A 21,894-nucleotide genomic window follows, 5' to 3' on the forward strand; every position below is an offset into this window, starting at 1 on the left:
TCCTGTTCAACCTTTTGTTGTCCAATATCAGAATATGTGTCACATCTCTTTTTAAACTGAGTTTGAAACTCAGCAAGTGTAGTTCCCTCACTTCCACCTCTCTGGTGCTGTCAACAGGGAATATCTTGAAACACAGCTAGTCAAACTAGAAGGTCTGTCTCCTGGCACTGCCTTACCATGTTTTGGTGGTCCCCTCATTTAAACTTCGCAAACAAACTGTAAGCAGTTCAAAAGACCATATTGCTGCTGAAAGATGTTGATTCAGTTGAGTCCGTCTTCTTGTTTCTGTCTGCTGACCAGTCAGTCAGTCATGGCCCATCTCCCTGGCTCTCCATTCTCCCCCTTAACACTTTTGCACCACTGACTCAGCTCTCAGAAGCACACAATAGTCAGAGAGTTATTTTGCCACGTCTACAAAGACAACTGTTAGGACCCACCAGTGGGTCCAGCTGACGTGATTTTAGAGGCGTATTTTTCTCCGCCTCTAAAATCATGCCGGACACAGCTGTTTTTTATTTCTTCCTAAATCCCTAACAAGAGGAGGCTTTAATATTTATAAAACTTTTTTTTTTTTTTATTTATAAAAAAATTTGTTTTGTCCCACATACGTTTGGTTTTACAGCAATTTAAACACCTACGATCACGTTTAAAGGTCCCTTAGACAGGGGTGACTCTAAGCAAAACGCAAAATAAAACCCCTTTCTTTTTGCAGCAAACACCCATGTCCGGACATGCTGGGGTTTAAAAAATTGGATTTTAATAAATATGTCAAATAAATCAAACATAGCAAGAGCTGCAATAGTGGTTACACTGGAAAATGATTATTTTATATCTTGCCATTACAATTGCTTCTAAAACCCTTAGGGCTTAACAGGTTAATGTCTGACACATACACTTCTTCTAAAAGGGACAATATCTTGATGTTCAGGAGCTTTTAAATTAACAGGAAGAGATTGCAAAATTAAAAACTTTTAACATAAAAAATACAACCTGTGGAATTAAAAGATGTTTAGTGATGTGTTTACATTGGTGTAGGCATAAGTATGTTCAAGGTCAGTGTTTGCTTGTTTCTTAATGCTACACTAGATTAATTAAAAACAGTGAGATAACTCTTTAGTTTGGTGTCATGGTTAAGAAGCAGATGCAAACTTTATTGTTATTAGAAGCCCGTGTTTAGCCAGTTGCTGTATGTTTGCAATGCCTACAAATGATTAGTATCATGTCTTTTTCCGGTATCCAAAATGCTGCCACACAAAAGGTTTAAAGGTGGGAGCTTTAAATATATCAGGGAACGTGGTTTATTTATATCTCTAAAGATTTAATTTCATAAAACACTTTTAATATAAACATATAATAATTCCAAAAGATGTATTTAAAGGTACATTTTGTCCTTATTTAGTTTCTGTGTAAATCTTTTTCATGTTGAAGCCACTGACGTTATGAATCTTTCTACCTGTATGCTTGTATTCTGGAGAATTTCCCCCTCTAACCCCTGCAAAATAATCTCTCTCTGGCTGCAGCCCCAATGTAATTAAGACTGCCTATATTGTTTACACCGGGAATTAGGTTGTAACTCCCTCCACATATCTCACACTCCTCCCCCACTGTCTTTTCGGTTGCCTCCTGTTCTCTGGCCACGAGAGCTCAACAGATGGTAAGTGAGATTCAAAGAACTGTTTAGCCATTCAGCAACCCTCCTTTCCTATTTTACTGCTTTGTAGAGTTCATCTCTTACTCCTCCTTCGAAGATATGATGGGTTTAAAACCTAAGTGATTCACCATTTCATCACAGGCGATGTCCTGGCCTGTTTATTGCCAAAGGAAGATCAAATTTGCAAAAGCCTTTCAAGCACAATTTGGCTGAGGGTTGATTGGAAATGACGATGGGGTATCATGTAAAATGGCTACTTAATCAGATATATGTAAGGCAGGGTGGCATTTATTGGAGGGGACTCTGAACCGGACTGCGCTGCCAGCTGCATGCTGTTGCCTGAGGGGTCATGTGGGACTCAACAGCTCCAAGCAATCACGGCCTCTTTTGTCAGACCTAATAAAATAGTTAGGCACTGCAATGTATTTGTTGTTTGTTGTGTGCAATGACAATTTGAGATATTTTTAACTATGCAGCCGAGTGGTTTGGCTCGAAGGATAGCTAAAGCAGTCTGTCACACGGTCTACCTCACAGTGGATGTAATAAAATGGATTAGCAGATACAGACAGCACAGCATTAATTTATTTATAACCCTTATCACCTGATCTTGATGCTAGGGCAAATTCGAACTGAATTTATTCTTCATAAAAATGTAAAACCAGACAAAAGAAAGAGGAAAATGATGTGAACAGGGTGTCTGGCAAGATCACCTGTAGTGTGAGTTGAGGATACTGAAGAAAACCTAGATATTTGATATGTGTATATTTAAATAGTTTTCCCCCAATACAAAACAATTATTTTGAAAGTCTGTTAAAGAACTTAACTCTGATTGATCGTCTTTTATAAAGTGTCAACACAATTTATTTACAGCGGGACATAAAAATGAACCCTCTGTGGATAAAGAAGGGTTGCAGTGTGAGTGGTGGTTGTGGAGGGGTTTCTCGTTTGGTGTGAGGTTCTGAGGGGTGGAGTGATGATTGGGCATGTGGAGTTGGGTGGGTGTAGTTTGAGTGTTTTTCTGTAAGCTGTGCATTTGTGTGCAGTTAGGAAGGATAGTTTTGCAAACCTCTGGTTCATTTTGGTTATGGTTTAGGAGTGGCTTGGGACTATGCATTAGTATGTTCTGTTGGTGTCTCCTCAGGAGGTCTCCTGGTGTTGTGTTGATGCCTGATGGGGCTGCATGACTGATTTCATGGAGGCGTTGTGTTCACAGTTCTGCTCTGGGTGGGGTGCCGATCTAGCCATATTAGACGGTCAAGAGTGATCGCTCTGGTTGACTGTGCCGCACGACCGTTTTTTTTTTACCTGCGAGGAGCGATATTTTCAGTGCCCCAAGTCCATGAAATTCTGCAACACTGATTGGCCATATATTTATTCATTTGCCCTAGCTACTGCACACAATTGGCTAATCGGCTGCACCGCTGGGGCACTTTGAATAGTGTCCCATGATAGAAGCATAGAAACTGTCTGTGGGAATTCACTGGTGAATACATATCAGCAGGTAGGAAATGTAGTTTATATATATATATATATATATATATATATATATATATATATATATTCATTGGCCCATAATATAATGCCCCTGGAACTGCATGCGTCTGTCTCTTGATCCTTGCAGTGTGTTGGATCTGCATCCTTTGCTGCTTCTGGGTTTCCAGGGGCTTCCCCCAGATCTGGTGTGAGTGACTCTTGTTTTCCCGTCTGACCTCTCACAATTTAAGAAAACGTCCGCCTCTACTTATGTGGATACCTTCATACAAGAACATCCAAACAAACACAAAAAAACATAGATGGATGCATGCACAGACATATTTACATGCACACAATTACATGAAGAAACTGCTTCCTTTCTTTATTTGTTTTTTTAAGGGTTATTTTGCTTTTTGTTGTTTGTCACTGTTGTTGTTATCCCTTCCCTAGCTCCACCCGCAATCTTTATATTTGTATACTTCTTGTTGCCTGTCCACTTCATTTCCTGAATCAGATACAAACTGTTGAACTATTGAGTTAATAAATTCAATTATGCGAGGAGGAATATTTCACTTTCCTCCTTTTGTAGAGCAAAACTTACTGGCACTGCAAGGCAACCAGAATCACAATGTTTCATTCAAGCTACAAGGACAGCACACAAAAAGAGTGCTCAAATCCATTATTCTTAAACAAAAAGGTAAAGTTAAGAGTACATTTCTAAGATCAAAATTAAGGTTTTACAGCTCACTTAGTTTTTCAAGGAAGTACACTATTAATCAATCTATGTGTGCATACATTTAAGCAATTTGGGCTCCCACTGGGTCTTTAAAAGCAAAAGCACTTCTGCACTATGGTATTTTATCCTTTATTAAAGAGAGGCAGATCTAGAGTGAAGACATGAATAGCCTGCCAAATAAATAAATCTATCACCCTGATGTATCTATAAACCAGAAGTGCTTGTTGGAGAAGGCAATATGTGACAAAATCTTTATTAAAATGTAGCTGAACTCCTCTGTTGCCTCAGTATGCAGAAATGCATATAAAAAATGTTAAAATTTCTAGTAACGGCAACTTCAGCCATTTATCCACCACTTCGAACAATGCCGGCTCACAGTTCTGTGAAATACTTTAGAGAGCAGCTGGCAAAGGCAGAGAATTAACAAAAGGGATATAACGGAGGAAAAGACAGGGCTGATGGAAGGAGGAACCACAGCAGAACACATTCAGTAAAGGGGCAAGGATAGACAGAGTGAGAAAAGTCACAGGCAGAAAGAGAGAGAGAGATGACATTTCTCTGAATCTCACTCCAGGGCTTTTTTTTTTTTTCCACTAAAGTGATCTGACACCGCCTGTTCTCCTTTTTCCACTAGGAGACCAGAGACAGCTATAAAATGACCCATAAATCACATATGTCTCATTTCAGTGTTTTTCAGCCTTCATCTTTTCATTGTCCTGCTTGGACTTAGTCAATGTAGGGACTATTATTCAGAGTCTTTGGCACAAGATTTATGGCAGAAATCCAAAAAAGTGCAGATGTTTCAGACGCAAAAAGGAAATAGAGATATTTTCAAAATAATCACATCAAATACCATAAAAATTGTTTTTTATCAATTAATTTCTCCGTATTTGGAAAAAGAGCAAAACCTGAATAATGTCAGCATCCTTTTGTGGCTATCAGTGATTTTCCAAATAGAAATGGCATCATTATAAACATCCCAGTAGTTTATTTCAGACTTTATTTGTTCTGTCTGAACTCAAATATGAAAGCCTTATTTTAAATAGCTCATTTATAAGCCATAAAATCTATATGGTAATATTTGCATTCGTCTTCAATTTATTTGACTGCTTTGCAAGGGTAATGATGCCACACACATAATATTTAGTAAATAATTGCAATGTTACAGCATCTGTCCTCATTTTACTGTCTCAGAGTGATGCACCACCATCAATTTATGATAAATACATTCTAAGGTTGTATAGAGATTTCTATTGTTGTTTTTAGCACATATAAGAAAAAGCTACATAGTGGTGCATATGACCATAAATATGTTTGTTTGTTCATGCAGGATAAAAAAAAAACTGATGACTATTTATGTAAAATAGCTCCGTTCCTGTAATGACTGAAATGTATCAACAGCTTATCCCTAAATGTGTCTTTTTTAAGTGTACTGAACAAACTTATTAACAGCAACCAGAGAGACAAAGTAGCATTGAGATATGAGGCAGCTTTAGAATTAAATGTATCAGTAATTGATCCTAAGTGTGATATTACCCGAGATGCTGTTACAAAAATCTTTAGTGAAGCATTTTGCAATTTTTCCAAGCTGTTATGCCATCTTAACGCCTGTGTGGGGAAACAAAGAACTATTACACATAAAGGAGTGATTTTTCTTGCCGTATGGCACTCATATGCACTGAATCTGTTCTGATTCAAACAACTAAATAAAATCAAAAGCTTGCCGTTAATTCTGCAAAAGATTTTTGTAATCAACCACAAATCTGAATAAGGTTGATTCAAACAGGCAATCTTGCAGCTGTGAGGAAACAGCAGTAGCTAACCTTCAAAACAGCTGTGGAATAATCAACCGAATAACAAGTGATCATTTAAGTCAGCCAAACGCTGTTTTAAATAGGAAGTGATCAGCTAACTGTCTGCACAGTGTAGGTTTTTCTCCATGTGATAAGACTAGAAAGGCCCTTTTGTTGTAAATTAGTTTATATAAGGATCAATTTTAGAAAATGGTTGGAATAATCCTAAAACAAAAATTTTTATTTGATATTGTGTGAAAGAAGCGACACTTTTAAATAAGCCTCTTTAATCTAAAAATGTTTTGGATCACGTACCCTGAGTGACTCTTAGTGTATTGCAATTTAAGACACTTCTGCTTTGGCTTCACTTGTCATACCCAGTGGCGATGCTCCATCTATGCAACAGTCTATGCTCTGTTTCAGTGGCTGTCCCAGTCTGACTCATACATGTTAAGATGAGGGCGCCGTCGGAGCCATACCATCTGTTTACGCACTTTGTTTATCCTGCAGTTGATGCTAAAGCAGTTATTTATGACTCTGGCTGTATGTTTATCACCGTTGTGCTGAATGAATAAGGGAGCAATCAGACACCTCCCTAAACCGTTTTTCATCTCATCCTTGTTATTGCAGATAATAACGTAACAGCTGGCTACTGATTTGTTTTTGGACGGACAGATATTGGTCTTCGTGGTTTTTATCAAATAAATCAGCCAAATGAATATATTTCTTCAAAATTGTCACTCCTAGTAATGAGATTGGGGACACCATAAATCTTCATCCTGGCTGAGTTCACTTTAATTTATTAACTTGACTGCCAATTACCTCCCTGGTCAGCAGTGATAAGGTCCAGCTATCTCTCACACGTGTCCATTATGAGCAACAGACTTCCACCTTGACATGTTTCTCATAAGCTTGAGGTCACATTTGTTGCGCTCATAGTAAAGGTGCGTAAACGGACATTAAATAATATCACACTGAAAAAATTTGGAATCATTCTAGAATTTTAGCATATTTATTCAGCAGGGAAAAAATATCTGTGTCGAGAAATAATCCTTAATAAAACCACTGATGTCACAATTATTTGTACTGCTATGAATCCTTTCAAAATAATTTTTTATACTTTCTTAAATTTATCTGAGATTTAATGAGCCTCCAATCATTAATCCATGACTTTCTGTGTAAATATCACAGAAACCGTGCCAGTTTGCACAATGAGGAGGATGGTAAAAATATATCTCCAAAGGTCACTGTAAGAAAACAAAAGGAAAGAGTGGCATGTTATGGTCACCAAGTCCCCATAACAACAGTTTAACACCATCTATGTGTAATTTGACTTTAATTGGAAAGCTGTGCTTTGGTCAGAACAAACTAAGATTGCTGGTTTTGATGTGAAACTAAGGATAAATATGAAGAAAAGCCCCCATGTCCCCTTTTAATGGAGATTTAGAAAGAAAAAAAAACATGGCTGGCTCCTATCAGAAAACTGGTAAGGTATAATCATCAGATCTTAAATTGGGAAAATGATCCAGAAGACACAAAATATCTCAGTGCATGCTACCTTTTAAAATGTTATAGGAGAAAATTAAGTGCTGTATAGACTACAGGGATTTCACTAATTGTGCCTAGAGTTGTTTTGTTGTTTTTTAACTTTCTTGACATGTTTTTTTTTTTTTTTCCACTGAATAAATGTAGTCATATTTAATGGATTTAAAAAAAAATGTCAGTGTGAGATTATGCTACTGCAACAAAAGCTGACATTTTTAAGATGTTTTACATATTATTGCCAAGGGTGAAAATAAATGTGTTTGTAGCTTCCTTTACATGTACGCTGAAGTATTTGCCTACTGAAAGTGAAAAAAGACATTATTTTTGACTGCAATACTTTCACTGTGAGCTCAATGAAGCAACACAAATCCATACAAACTCTGGAATGAAATGAATAATTACCTCCCTCTTCAATCAAATCATCAATCCCCATGGGTCCATGTTTGATCTGAGGGCATAGCGACTTCAGCACCACTAAAACAAAGACATTCTCTCTCTCTCGCTGACACTGTGATGCTGGTGGCAGAGCTGGTGGGATACCTTTTTGTTTTTTTTGGTGGGGGGTAAATGCCCCAACTTGCCAGTTCATATGTTGATGTAGCTTGCCTGTGCCTTGTAGCTGCAGCCCAGTGATGCATGGTGAATAACAGGCTCTTGCAAATTACATTAGCATTAATCATATGTATATGATATGTATGAACAGTGGAATTCCATTACACATCAGTGGCAGCAGTTCATGCCCACCACCAGCCAGGTAGTTGAGTGTGTTTGTGTATTTATTAGAGGAAAGCTTGGAAGAGGACAACTTTCTGGAAGGAGATGAAAAGAGAAAAGGAGATGTCGTTTTTCAGTGTGCTGCATTATCTTATGGAATTATGCGCAGATGGAGAGGTGGTGTAAATACTTATGTAGCAGAAATGAATATATCTGTATAAACACACACACACACACACACACACACATACATGCATACAGGAGCTTGCTTCAGTAGTGATGCTTACCTGTTCTAAATGAGGGAACAGCCAGCAACAACAACAAATGAGGTTTGCCGACGGGAAGCTTGCAATTCGTGGGTTTGTCACTCTGTCTTGAAGTGATCATGTTTTTTCATGAGTTTGCATGGTGCATACACATCGTGCTAATTGGTTTGTGCACACGTGTTTGCATTTGCATGCTCCTCACGTATTACTTTTATGAGAGGGAGAAAATGCAAAGAAGAACGAAGACATAAAGGGAAGGAGAAAAAGTGAGTTGTTACAGAAAGGAAAATGACATCAGGACTGGTATATTTACTGAGCCAAGAGAGGTTTTGCAATTCCAGATGATAAGGAGGACATCTAAGGGTGGGGAGAGAGAGAGACAAGACAAGGATACAAAGGTTCTGGGTATCTTCTTTGAGACCTTTTCCCTTTTTTGAGTGTCCCAAAGATGCAAAATGGATTCCACTTAAAGCACTTAAAATTCCCCAGTGGATCTTTGCTTGGCTCTGTAATAAATATCAAGATAGCTCTTGAATTGTTTTTAAATTGAATGCAATCTGCCACAGCGGTGAGGCATCATTTCATCTTTTTCCCCCCTTGATCTTCACTTCCACTTGATGCAAGCCATTTTTTGTTTCCAGCAAATAGGGATTTGCGAGCAATTGTATGGCTCCAATGTGGGAAAAAAAAGACCTTGCCTTAAAAACAATTGGAAACCAAAGCTCAGAATGGATGTTTCACAGCCATGTAAAGTTAAAAGATGGGAAATAGAACAATTTCTAGGAAGAGAGAAGTTTGTGCGAGAAATAAAAGAATAATTTAAATTAGTCAAACGAAGAGGCTGATGGTCGAACCAGTAGATTATCTTGGCAAACACAGATGCTTTCTGATCTGTATTTATATTATTCCACAGCCAATATCCAGCTTGCAAATAAAAGGATGGATCTGATCAATCTTTATGTGAACATAAACAAAGCCCTGTCTTCTACAGTGCATAGATAAAACATTTTTACATCGCTGCTAACAAACTGTCGCTGTTGCACTTTATGACCCATTTCCAGAGTGCTCTTAAACATATGACTCCTTGCTCCTAACTTAAGTTCCTCAATCTTTTTTTTTTTTTTTCTAATAACATGTCCTGTCCAGCAAAGAAGCACTCAGTGTTGTTGTCTGACTGTCAAGAAGAAGTCCAACAAATTTACTTTCACATTATGGCTTTCGCTATAATGCTATGCTTGATATACAGGGGTTGGACAATGAAACTGAAACACCTGTTATTTTAGTGTGGGAGGTTTCATGGCTAAATTGGACCAGCCTGGTAGCCAGTCTTCATTGATTGCACAATGCACCAGTAAGAGCAGAGTGTGAAGGTTCAATAAGCAGGGTAAGAGCACAGTTTTGCTCAAAATATTGAAATGCACACAACATTATGGGTGACGTACCAGAGTTCAAAAGAGGACAAATTGTTGGTGCACGTCTCGCTGGCGCATCTGTGACCAAGACAGCAAGTTTTTGTGATGTATCAAGAGCCATGGTATCCAGGGTAATGTCAGCATAATACCAAGAAGGACGCACCACATCCAACAGGATTAACTGTGGACGCAAGAGGAAGCTGTCTGAACGGGATGTTCGGGTGCTAAACCGGATTGTATCCAAAAAAAAAAAAAACATGGCTGCCCATATCACGGCAGAATTAAATGTGCACCTCAACTCTCCTGTTTCCACCAGAACATCCGTCGGGAGCTCCACAGGGTCAATATACACGGCCAGGCTGCTATAGCCAAACCTTTGGTCACTCATGCTAATGCCAAATGTCGGTTTCAATGGTGCAAGGAGCGCAAATCTTGGGCTGTGGCCAATGTGAAACATGTATTGTTCTCTGATGAGTCCACCTTTACTGTTTTCCCCACATCCGGGAGAGTTACGGTGTGGAGAAGTCCCAAAGAACCGTACCACCCAGACTGTTGCATGCCCAGAGTGAAGCATAGGGGTGGATCAGTGATGGTTTGGGCTGCCATATCATGGCATTCCCTTGGCCCAATACTTGTGCTAGATGGGCACGTCACTGCCAAGGACTACCGAACCATTCTTGAGGACCATGTGCATCCAATGGTTCAAACATTGTATCCTGAAGGCGGTGCCGTGTATCAGGATGACAATGCACCAATACACACAGCAAGACTGGTGAAAGATTGGTTTGATGAACATGAAAGTGAAGTTGAACATCTCTCATGGCCTGCACAGTCACCAGATCTAAATATTATTGAGCCACTTTGGGGTGTTTAGGAGGAGCGAGTCAGGAAACGTTTTCCTCCACCAGTATCACATAGTGACCTGGCGACTATCCTGCAAGAAGAATGGCTTAAAATCCCTCTGACCACTGTGCAGGACTTGTATATGTCATTCCCAAGACGAATTGACGCTGTATTGGTCGCAAAATGAGGCCCTACACCATACTAATAAACCAGGTGTTTCAGTTTCATTGTCCAACACCTGTATATATAAATAAACATTATTAGAAATTCCTTTGGGATTATTCTAAATGCAATGGACACGGAGATGGAAACAAAAGGGAAAAAAATAAAAAATGAAGGGAGAGAGGTAGGGCAAAAAGATAAAAAGAAGAGAAAGAGATACGATTAAAGAAGAGAAAGAAGGATAAAGAGAATACTGTCGCGTTCTGAGGTTTAGAGTGACCAACGTGCAGACAAGAGCTAGGCAGCGGCATATTTAAAGGAGTCTTCAGCTTTATTTCCCAAGTTCTTCGAAAACGAAGCAAAACATTGCAGGTACTTAACAAATACGAAAAGTCCACAACTTACAAAATTGTCTTAGCAGGAACATGGTACAAAAAGCACATAGACATGGGTGGAGAACGGAAGGAACCAGCCAGGAACAAACAAAAACAGAGAGCTTATGAACAGAGGGAAGTGGAGTATAGACCAATGAGAAACTGAGGCAGGTAATCAGATGAGATGGAATTCAGGTGTGGACCAGGCTATAGAGAACTGAGGGAATGTGAATTGGTGCTAAGGTGACAAGGCTAGAAACAAAACAAAACACGAGGGAAGCTAGATAAGAACATAACCAAAAGACTACAAAAACAAAACTATAAATAACAAAGCTCAAGGAAACAGAACTAAGCAAAACTATGGACGAAGATAATAAACCAAAAAAAAAATATAAGAACCTAGAATAATCATTAACTAAAGTAAACCGAGAAACTAGAGGGAATAGAAGAAACACCAAAACCTAATAATTAACAAAGAACCCATAAAGAAACCTTGACCGTAAATAAAACCTAAACCACAGAAAGGGAACCAGGACGAGGAGGAACAGAGAAAATAAACTAGTAAACAAAGAGTGCAGGTGAACAAATATTTAAACATAAATAAACACAGATATACTAAAAGGGAAACTAAACTAGAAACTACAAGAAAAACAAGGGAACTAGAATACAACGAATATAATAATAATCATAAGAAAACCATAACAAATAATAGAAAATAAACTACTAAAAAACCTAGAGAAATTCCAAACTAATAGAAAACACAAGACCACAACAAAACCAAAGAAGTTGCTTCACGACAAATACAAGATAACACCCTAGAAGACTGCAGAAAAATAGAGACACCACCACAGACAAACAACAAATGCATCTATAACAGAATAACATTACTGAAAAGTACACTGTACTAATTAATACAAGATGTATTTAGTGGCAACATCTGTGGCTGTGTGTGTGCGCGCTTGTGTATAAAAGGTATCTCCATAAGAATATTCAATTGTGGGCGTGACGAGCCACAGACCTGGTCCTCAGGACCCGAGGTAGACACGGAAAACTGGAGCAGATCCAGCCATGGACCCAGAGACCCGAGACACAAGTAGCACCCCGTGTACAAACAGCAGATCATACTTGACTTTATGCTCCTCAATCGACAAATACGCTAACATCAAATCGTAGGCAACTGTGGATCCAAGTTTGAAGAATTAGTCCAGCCAGCCAGCAAGTCAGACGTTCAGTTTTGCGCGATGCCCCCCTGTTAAGAGTCCAGGTTTTTATCCATGGCTGGACACAACAGTAAAGACACACAAGAATGGATGCTGTAAACTCACTTGCACTCCCCATACACACTCCATTCTCCCAGGTCCAGGTACCGATACCTCAGCGGGACAACCACCCCTGGACCAAGGAGGTCGTCCCCTTCACTACGAAGTGGAGATCCACCAGTCCAGATCACCCAAACCCAACCCCCTACCCCGACCCCAGAAAAGGGGCAAAAAAGAAAGGGTTCCACTTGGTCCCAATGAGACAGCCAACCAGAGCTGCCCCAGGAGGAAACAATCCCAACCCTCCAGTGAATTACATCTCAATCCCATGAACCTACCACATTCCATGAACCCCAACATGAACCTCCCCAAAGGGCCACCCACTAACAGGACACAGATATTGTTGGAATTATGAATCTGAGAATATTATTTAATATTTAATATTAATATTTTAATATTTTATCAAATAATATTTTGGTCTGTTAAGGGTTGTCCTGTGCATACCGGCCCAGTAAGGCGATGGTATTAGGACAAAATAGAAAGGTGTGAGACGAGCCCTGACATTATTGAACAGCATAAACTCTGCACATATATGGAGTGAATTCACACAATTTCTTAAAATACAAGAATTTATTAACAAAAATAAGTCAACTCAAAGTCAAACATATTTCAATTAACAAACTCTTTACTATGCTTAAACAATCCAACTAACTACCAAGCAGAATTAAAGAATAGGGAAGACTAATGGGCTATGTACAATATAAACACGTTGATTAAAGATGATTGAAAACCATGACCAAAAGAGTGATGCATTACCATGCAATACCAAGGGTTATCTTGAAGAATCTGGAAGTGAAATTGAGTTAGTCTTGGAACCAACTTAAGCAATAATCAGCAAACGTTTAGACAACCCTTCACAATGCAAGATCAGATAAAATATAATTTTAATAAAATAATGTTTTAAAGAATGATCTGTGAATAAAACCAACCTTCTGGATGACCATTCCTCAACAGTGTCTAATTGGCTGCCTTTATTTATTGAAATAATATTTGAAGAAATATTATTAAGGGAGTATTTTGGAAACGAGCCAAATCTTTCTGGAGAAATGGGGCTTAATGGTGTTTACTTAGTTATCAAATCTAGTAAATGATGTTTAGGGACAATTATTTACTGGTTTGAACACTTAACCTTTCTGGGAAAATATTATTTAGCGCCAGAATCAAACACACACCTTTAAAAATACCGTTAATAAAAGGGTTAAGATGCATAAGCACGGACGGCGCGTTATGAGCAATCTTCTGTGTTTAAAATCACCCTTCAAGTAAAGTTTGACTTAACTTGAAAACACACAAACACAGAACACAAACAGGGCACGTGTGCGGCAGATACACTGCTAGCAATAAGATAGCCGAGTTTCACACAAACAAAACCAAACTTCATAGAATGAAAACGTTCAGATCATTTCATCCTAACTGTTAATCTGCCCAAACCTAACCTCTGACCATGGTGAGGAAATGTTGTCCAAGGGGCGAAGTTTGAGGAAACGTCCACAGTCGACAAGCGGTTAGCTTTCAGCTAACCTCGGTAGCTTTGCGGGAGTTTGAAGGTGCGTTCGCTCTGTGAACAAAAGGGTTAGCTCTGGAGCTGTAGCTGGGCGGCCCATCCTGTCCGCTGACCACACGGGTTAACACGATGATGCGGTCTCTGCTGTCTTCCTTCCTGACTGGGAGACCGCGTCTTTGCAGGGGCTTCTCTCGAACACCGTTTGCTTCTGCAGGGCTCGGAGAGAAAGTCAGCAATGCTTATAGCTTAATTTCCCCTCTTTATGAATGAAATCACCGGGTACACAAACAGTGCTTCACTCATACTTAACTTGTGCATATGATCGTGTGATCTTATGACACTCTTGGATCCAGTTTGAAGAGTTTATGTCTTTTTGCCAGCAAAAGACATTAGCGCGCTTTGTCCCCCTCCTATCCCAATGAACACCGGTGTGGAAGAGGTCGGCTTGTTGGAGAGGGGGTGCTCTTATTCAGACAGAGGCATCATGGGAAGTCTGCTGCTACCCCCCTTTCCTCAGTTGCTGGAAGTCAGTTAAATGCAATTTATTTTGAAAGTTCCAGAAAAGTCCGTACCGTAGTTTAATGTTGAAATCCATGGCTTGGTCCCAACAATATCGAACACCCACACCCACAAGAGAGCTCTAGCCAATGAAGACACATCCACACAGTGCGAGCCCCTCATGTGTTAGAAATGTTAGAAATTTCTAACAGAAACGGGTAATTTTTTTTTACTTTCTATCTGTGCCATTTTAGTTTTGTTTAACAATTCCCTGTACATAATTTTTGTCGTTTTTCAACAAAACTGCCACCAATTTTACCAATAATGCTCCCTTATAAGTCCAGAAGTGTTAAGCAATGTTTTGTCATTTAAAATAAAAAATATGTTAAATTAATTTGTCTGAACATTAAAACTATCTGTCTTGCATTATGAAGGTCTCTTTACCTTCTTACCTCCATAGCACCGCTTAAGTGCCTGTGACACACCTTTCCCACAAATGGAGAAATTAAAAGAAAACATCTTAACATCAAAAAAATTGGGCAGTTATTTACATTATATTACAATTTAAGACGTGAAAAAAGACAACTGTGACACAAAATAAGCATATTTCTTTGTTAAATTGTGCAAGTCCAAAGTCACCCGGAAATGACATGAAAGGGGAAGTCTCCGCTCATTCAATGTGTGAGTGTCAATGATAAACGGCTTAGGTAGAAGCCAAGTTGCATTAAAAACAGCATTAATTTAGTGAAATGGTTCATTGCTGGTGGTGGCAGCAATACTACTACAGCAGCCATTAGTCTGCCCTTCTTTCGTGAAGTGAAGACTATCAGAGCTGCCTGGATCAGGGCTGGGAAACTGACGAGGGACATGGGCTGCTCCCACCAAGCATAGCCAGTTGTGATCGGTTGACTTTTCAGCAAACTGCTTCAAACAAGAAATGTCTAAATTAGCAAGAGAAATTATGTCAGAGGTCGGGAAATCTTACAGACAAAGGCCAATGCTGAATGCAGATGCTATAGCCACGCTGTTCAGAACATCTGATGTGAAAAGATCCTTAAAGAAAAGGTTGTTGTTGCTGTTGCCAAACGGATCAAGGCTCAGCAGGTAACACTTCCTTGTCACAAAAGTACATTTAGATATCTGTAGTTATTGTTAATTAGTTTATTATTAATAATAAAAATTATCTGAATCTGTTATTATTAAAATAAGATCAATTACAAGCACATACGATATATTTCAATAAAAGTTTTTCTGAAGATTCTATTACTGCTCCATTTTGCTCAGCTTCGCGTCCGGTTGTTTCACTCAGTGTCGTATATACTGTAACCCTGGATTTACACTATAACTGGTCCGCTGCATTCCGGTCCGGTGGCGAACTTCTCCGCACCTCTCCAGTCCACTGCGAAGCCCAGAGGAGCACCAAGAACCATACACAGATCACGCAGTAAAAGCCGGTGATAAATGAGAAAGCAAGTTCAAAGCAATTTTAAACCAGTTAAAATGTCATCACTTTTCGTTTTATTCATCCAGATATTTTCCTGCTTTGTACTACAATGGGCGAGTACACTAAGTTCAGTGAAGCTATATTTGTTGCTTAGTTTGGTGCATTTACTGTTTAATTGTTCTGTTTAGAATACCATAGTTAATGTAGCCAAGTAACCGAACTAACTGATCTAATGTAAACAATCGCTAGTACATACACGTGTATATATAAGTATATGCGTGTATTTATTGATATAGCAAGAGTTAGTCCATCTTCGGTGACTTATTTTAAAAATCCTTATGTTGTGCTCATTCTGTTTCCTGTTGGTGCGGTATGATTCCTGCATATTGACTCCGGGCGTGCTCCGGCATCCGGCAAAATTGGATGGCCGTCCACATGTCGCAGCAACTTGTGCTCTGCCATCAGATGACAGCTGACTTTCTTCTTCTGACTCTGCTTCGTCTCTCTCTGTTAGTGACTGAAATATATCTAAAGAAACATCTGACTATTTGCTCCTGTCTGTGTTGCTGGCCATTGTAGCAGTATTCAGCTTACGTGCCAAGGTTCCCCTATTACGTCATAAAAGAGCACAAAGGAGCAAGTGCAAGTGCCTTTAATGAAATTTATGACCATATCTCCCAGAAACTGTTCATTTGCAGTGGCATGAAAATACTTTTTGGAATATTTTATTAATGTTTCCTTTCCATAAATATAATTGGATTCATCATAAAAAAGTCAATGTCACAGGCACTTTAATACTTTAAATAGAGAGAAATTTGTGTTATGCTTTAGCTCCACAGGATGCTGTTGGGATGTGTATGCATCACACTTATTCCAGTTCATTCCACTGATTTGGATCAATCCTTTTGGCTATGTGCTGAATAGATTTGGGGACCAGGCGGCTACTATCGAGAAAACTTGCTGTCTTTCGAAATTTCAATAATGCCAAGATGATAATACATTCGGGTGTAATGATATATACATTTGTACTGATGTCATTTGGGGGTACATGCTGACAGATGATGAATACATTAGCTACACTCACTTCCAGGAGAGGAGTAGATGAAGATGCTCTCAAAATCTGCCCATAATGACAGTATGCAGGGGGCTGAACACTCTCCAGCTTGTTTTTAATCAGAGGTGCACAAAGGTTTCGGGAGGAAGCAGCAGGGAGCAAGGGCATGTATGGCAAGCCCCTGCGTCATATATGTGTGTGATTGCAAGACCGAATAGACTCTAAAGGTGTGTTTGATTTGTCAGGGTACAACCTGGACAGATTGCCAATCCATCACAGGGCAACACAGAGACATACAGGATAAACAACCACGCACACACTCATTCACACCTAAGGGCAATTTAGAGAAATCAGTTAACCTAATAGTCATGTTTTTGGACTTTTGGACTCACAGGAGTACCTGGTGAGAACACATGAATGCACGGGGAGAACATGCAAACTCCATGCAGAAAGAACCCCGGCCAGGAGTCGAACCCAGGACCTTCTTGCTGCAAGGCAGGAATTATCTTTGTCATTATAGAGAGCAAAGGTTTCCTCCTTGCAGGCATTCTTAAAAAAAGTTACATTTGTGCTGCGTCTTTCTGATATTGCTGGCATGTACCACAAAAGGTAGCATAGCCCGAGGATGGAGGACCAATCCTGCCATAATTAACAATACATACAGAAATAAATAAATGACTCAATAAAAACAATAACTACAGGGCCAAAAAACAGCTAGACATAAATTAGAGTACCATTAAATGCAATAAAAGAAGAAAGATATTTATTCAATAATTCATAATTGATCTGAAATAATTATATATTTCTACGTTAAGCTTTAGCTATTGTAGTTTATCTCTTTGGTATTACACTTATTTTTTAATTTCAACCACAAATTTTCAATGATACTCTTTTTCTCGAACTCTGTATTTTTCCTTTGTATATTTATCACAGGTTAATCTTTTGCTGTTTTATTTTCCCTAGACATTTTATTTGTTTCATATTTATTACCACCCAAATGTAAGTATTTAAAACATGTTTTTTCCTCAAAACTATATTATAATTCAAATTATTTTTTCTGTGTTTTTACTTACTAAGCACTGATATATTTTCTCCTCTAATATATGCCTGTAGTATTTTCTTGCCCAACAGATTTCCCTGAGACCCTTTTATTCTGTTTTTCTAATTTACATTCCTTGGTCACAGTATTGTCTTTCCCTATCAACATGCAGTTGGAGTAACAGGTCCCTGGATGGCGTTTCAGGATTTTTGGAGACTTCTTTTAACATCTTGCGGTCTGCTTTCGAAATAAACCTGCTCAGATGGCCAGACCTGGGGATGTTGGCAATTAATTTAGACTATTTTCCTTACCCTGAAATGACTGAATTTAAACTCTTCAGAGACTCTCTCAATCCTTTCCCAGACTCTGAAGCTGCTACAATCTTCTTTCTAAATGGCTGAGGGCTATTTCGATCTTTCCATGATATCCACTCTCTGTCAAGAGCACATAAGACTGTATCAAATATATCAAGTTTATACAGGGCAAATATCCTTTAAAATGCTAGCAATGTTCTAATTATGGCTACCTAATGCAATATACCTATGTGGGACCTTTTCTAAGTGCCATTTTAAAAGGGAACACATATGGAGTTATCTTAATTTATTACTAAAAATGCATTTTATACCACATTTTACAGACAAGTTAAACACTCATTTCTTCATTTTTACTGTTAATGTATTGTTTTATTGCTTAGAATTATTGTAATTGATATATTTTTATGTTCAAGTATGTTAGAAAAGCGCAGGGTTTATAGGGTGTCCAGATTTTTTCACATGATGTGGAAACCATGACGTGTATCATGGTACACATACTATGTACTGTGGCATCCTAGGTTTATCCCTTACAGAGGACACAGCACCTGAAAAACATCATTACTTTTCACCTCATACCACAGTGGTTTTGTTGTTGTGGCTCATTGCTTTATATCCATTCTGCACCCATAGCTACGTCTAATGGTATTTTTGAAAAATTAAAGCCTTGGAAACACAGAGTATGTTTCCTAGTAGTGAAACTGTCATCTAAGTACAAATCGGTACAAAAACCTTTAAAGTATTATGACAGTAACAGAAAAAATTAAACATTTTCGTAACAACAGGAAAAAAGTAATTTATTTCACTAGTTTTGTGATATTCAGATCCATTTACACAGCAGAGTAAAGAACTTCATGGAGATTCACAAAAAACAGTGCAGAAGAAGTTAAAGTTGGTCTGTTAAGCTTTCATAAAATGAATTGTCAGCCTGCTGTCACATATCAAGGCTGCGCTTAAAGCAATCCAGCTGGATTTCAGACTCAGGCATATTTCAGAATCAAAAGTAAACTAAATATAAACTTACGGGCTGAACTTTCAGACTGTATCTGTTTTTCTGTCAAACAAGCTGTCAGATTTTTATTCCCAGAAGTGTTTTTTTCCATCTGAATAAATTTAGAGCCAGGCTGATTAACTGAAAATTCAGGGCAAATATAGTTGAAGTAAACGAAAGAAAATTTAAGCTGATTATTTCTGAAAGGAGAAAATCAAGTCTGTGGCTAATGAAAGCATAAGAGAGAGCCAAAAAACTTCATTATATTCATTAAATCTGTAATTTAAATAAATTGACGGTGAAACATGTATTTTTCTAACGGCATCTCAATATTACTGTCTTTATCTTTTCATAATTTTAGCTCTGGGACACACACACACTCGCACAAAGAATTTAATCCACCAACTTGACTTTAAATAACTCAATAATTGAAAGATAACTGCATAACAAACTTCCCTATTAGTCATGAAAATAATGTTTGAAGGTTGTGTGTTAAGCTCCCCTCAATCCAATAAACAGAGCATTGAGATGACGGACTGTTTTCATAATCAGCTTTTGTCATGATCACCACACTGACACACTACACGCTGGTACTGGAAGGAAGCAGATATTGCCTCAGCCCGTCCCTTTCCCTGGAAAGCAGAGGGGGTATTAAAGAGTCCAGAGATGTCTCCCATTCTCTGCTGCCTTTTACATCAGCAGCCACCCCTTCTAAAAGCAGAGAAAAAAAATGAAGAAATCCATCTCCTTTTCTATGCTGAGATGTAATCAAGTTATCATTGTCTCATGCTGTTGGGTGCAATACTAATTTCTGTGATTACCCTGTTATCATTAATAAGGCTTGAATACACTGTGCATAGAGTATAATTTTGCCCTGCTGGAACCCCTTATATATCCCTTTCCTGCTTCATGTATAAGCTGGATCCCACAGGGAACCAACATGAGATGAGCTGCAACCCAGCTCGCCATTCCTGACAGCAAAGACACCTACAAACACTCAATAGTTGTAATCCTTAGAGGAATTTTCCATATTACCTTGCAAGTTAGTCATCAAAGAATTGTTCCATTTGATCAGTACAGTGTATTTGAGCCTGCATGGGACCATGCAGAAATGACATGAGCTGACCTGACCAGAGTGTCTCAAACTGAGTGGACAGAGAGCATGCAGGGAATTCATGTGTGCCCGCTGGAGCAGTTAAGAGAAATCTCAGCATGCCAGAGTAGGGAATTTAGGCTTGGTGAATTTATAGTTTTTATTACTTCTTTCTAGAGTTATGTAGAGGCTATGGTGGACACATCCAGTTACAATCACAAGCATCAATGTACTTTATTCGGATATTTTTTTTTTGATAGATTAGAATAAAATAGTGCATGACTGTGAAGTGGAACAAAAATTATACATGTTCAAATTTGTTACTAATAAAATCTGTGTTGTGCATGTGGATTCAGTCCATTGTTAAACAGTGGACTGAAATAAAATCAGGTTCGGTTAAATGTTTTCAGAAGTCACCTAATTAGTAAAAATAGTGTTGATTTTAATCTCAGTATAAATACGGCTGTTCTGTTAAAGACTCAGAGGTTTGTACGAGAACGTTAATGAAAAAACATCATCACGAACAATAGCAATCCTACCAAGACAAAGTCATCCACCTAAACAAGTACAGCATTAATCAGAAAAGCAGCCAAGAGTACCTTGGTAAAACTGGAGGAGCTGTAAAGACCCATTATTCAGATGGGAGACTCTATTGATAGGACAGTATTATTTCTGACCTTTGTGAAAGAAAGCGATTGTTCAAAGAAAGCCATGAGAAGGCCTGCTTACGTTTTGCCACAAGCCATGTAGTAGACACAGCAAAAATGAGAAAGAAGGTTCACTGGTCGGACAGGAAACAAACTAAACTTTTTGACCTAAATGAAAACTAACAGAGCATATCACCCTGTACATATTATTCCCACAGTAATAATAGTGGCAATCCTAAAAAAGACCTGGAGCTTGTGAGCAACCTTAAACATACAGCTAAATCCAAAATAGGCTGGTTTAGACCAATTTATATTCATGTATTAGAATGGCCCAGTCAAAGTCCAAAAGGAAATTCAGTCATCGTTTGCAAAGACAAAAGCAATGATATTGAGAACCTCAATACAGTCTGACTGAAATCGAGATGGACAAAATAATGAACAACATCATCAAGAGGTTCAAAACTAACAATTCCTAAAGACCTGCAGCTGGAAGTAGCTCTTCAAAGTGTTGATTTATGGGGGCTGAAAGCCAATGCAGGACCCATCTTACAAATGTTTATTTTTAAAACCATGCATCCTTTTCCTTCCACTTCACAGTTATCTATTACTTTCTGTTATTCTATTGCAAACATGACAATAAAGCATATGTTTTGTGGTTATAATATGACATAATGTGAACATTTTTGGATAAAAGACATGACACTATATAATGTAATTGAATCATGTAATTCAACCAGTATCACAGTAATTGTTTTTGTTTTCTGTACCTGCATGCTGAGTGAGCCTGTCAAAAATTGTCTTGTCTCCACTTGTGGAAGCTTTCTCTGGAAAATAGGCACACCCATCAGGCCCCATTAGTCTTTACACTGACAGGCCAGCCTTCCACTGAAAGCCTCTGTCTGGCAGAGGTTTCTGATTGCCTCAGACACTGGTTGGATATTTTTACTAACAGGCTAAGACACAGTGCCATTTGTTCAGGGCATTTACTGCTGGTGATAATTCTGATTTAAGTCCCCCGCAAGTAA

At 38.5% G+C, this 21,894-nt stretch overlaps 1 protein-coding gene across 3 annotated transcripts in view; it reads left to right on the plus strand.

Annotated features, from left to right (window-relative positions):
* Positions 1-21,894, plus strand: part of LOC124881923 (glutamate receptor ionotropic, kainate 2-like) — a 107,806-nt gene that overhangs the window by 54,460 nt on the left and 31,452 nt on the right. The gene's annotated exons all lie outside the window — the stretch shown is intronic.

This window comes from Girardinichthys multiradiatus, chromosome 15 (assembly GCF_021462225.1).
Source record: "Girardinichthys multiradiatus isolate DD_20200921_A chromosome 15, DD_fGirMul_XY1, whole genome shotgun sequence".
Classification (NCBI taxonomy): domain Eukaryota; kingdom Metazoa; phylum Chordata; class Actinopteri; order Cyprinodontiformes; family Goodeidae; genus Girardinichthys; species Girardinichthys multiradiatus.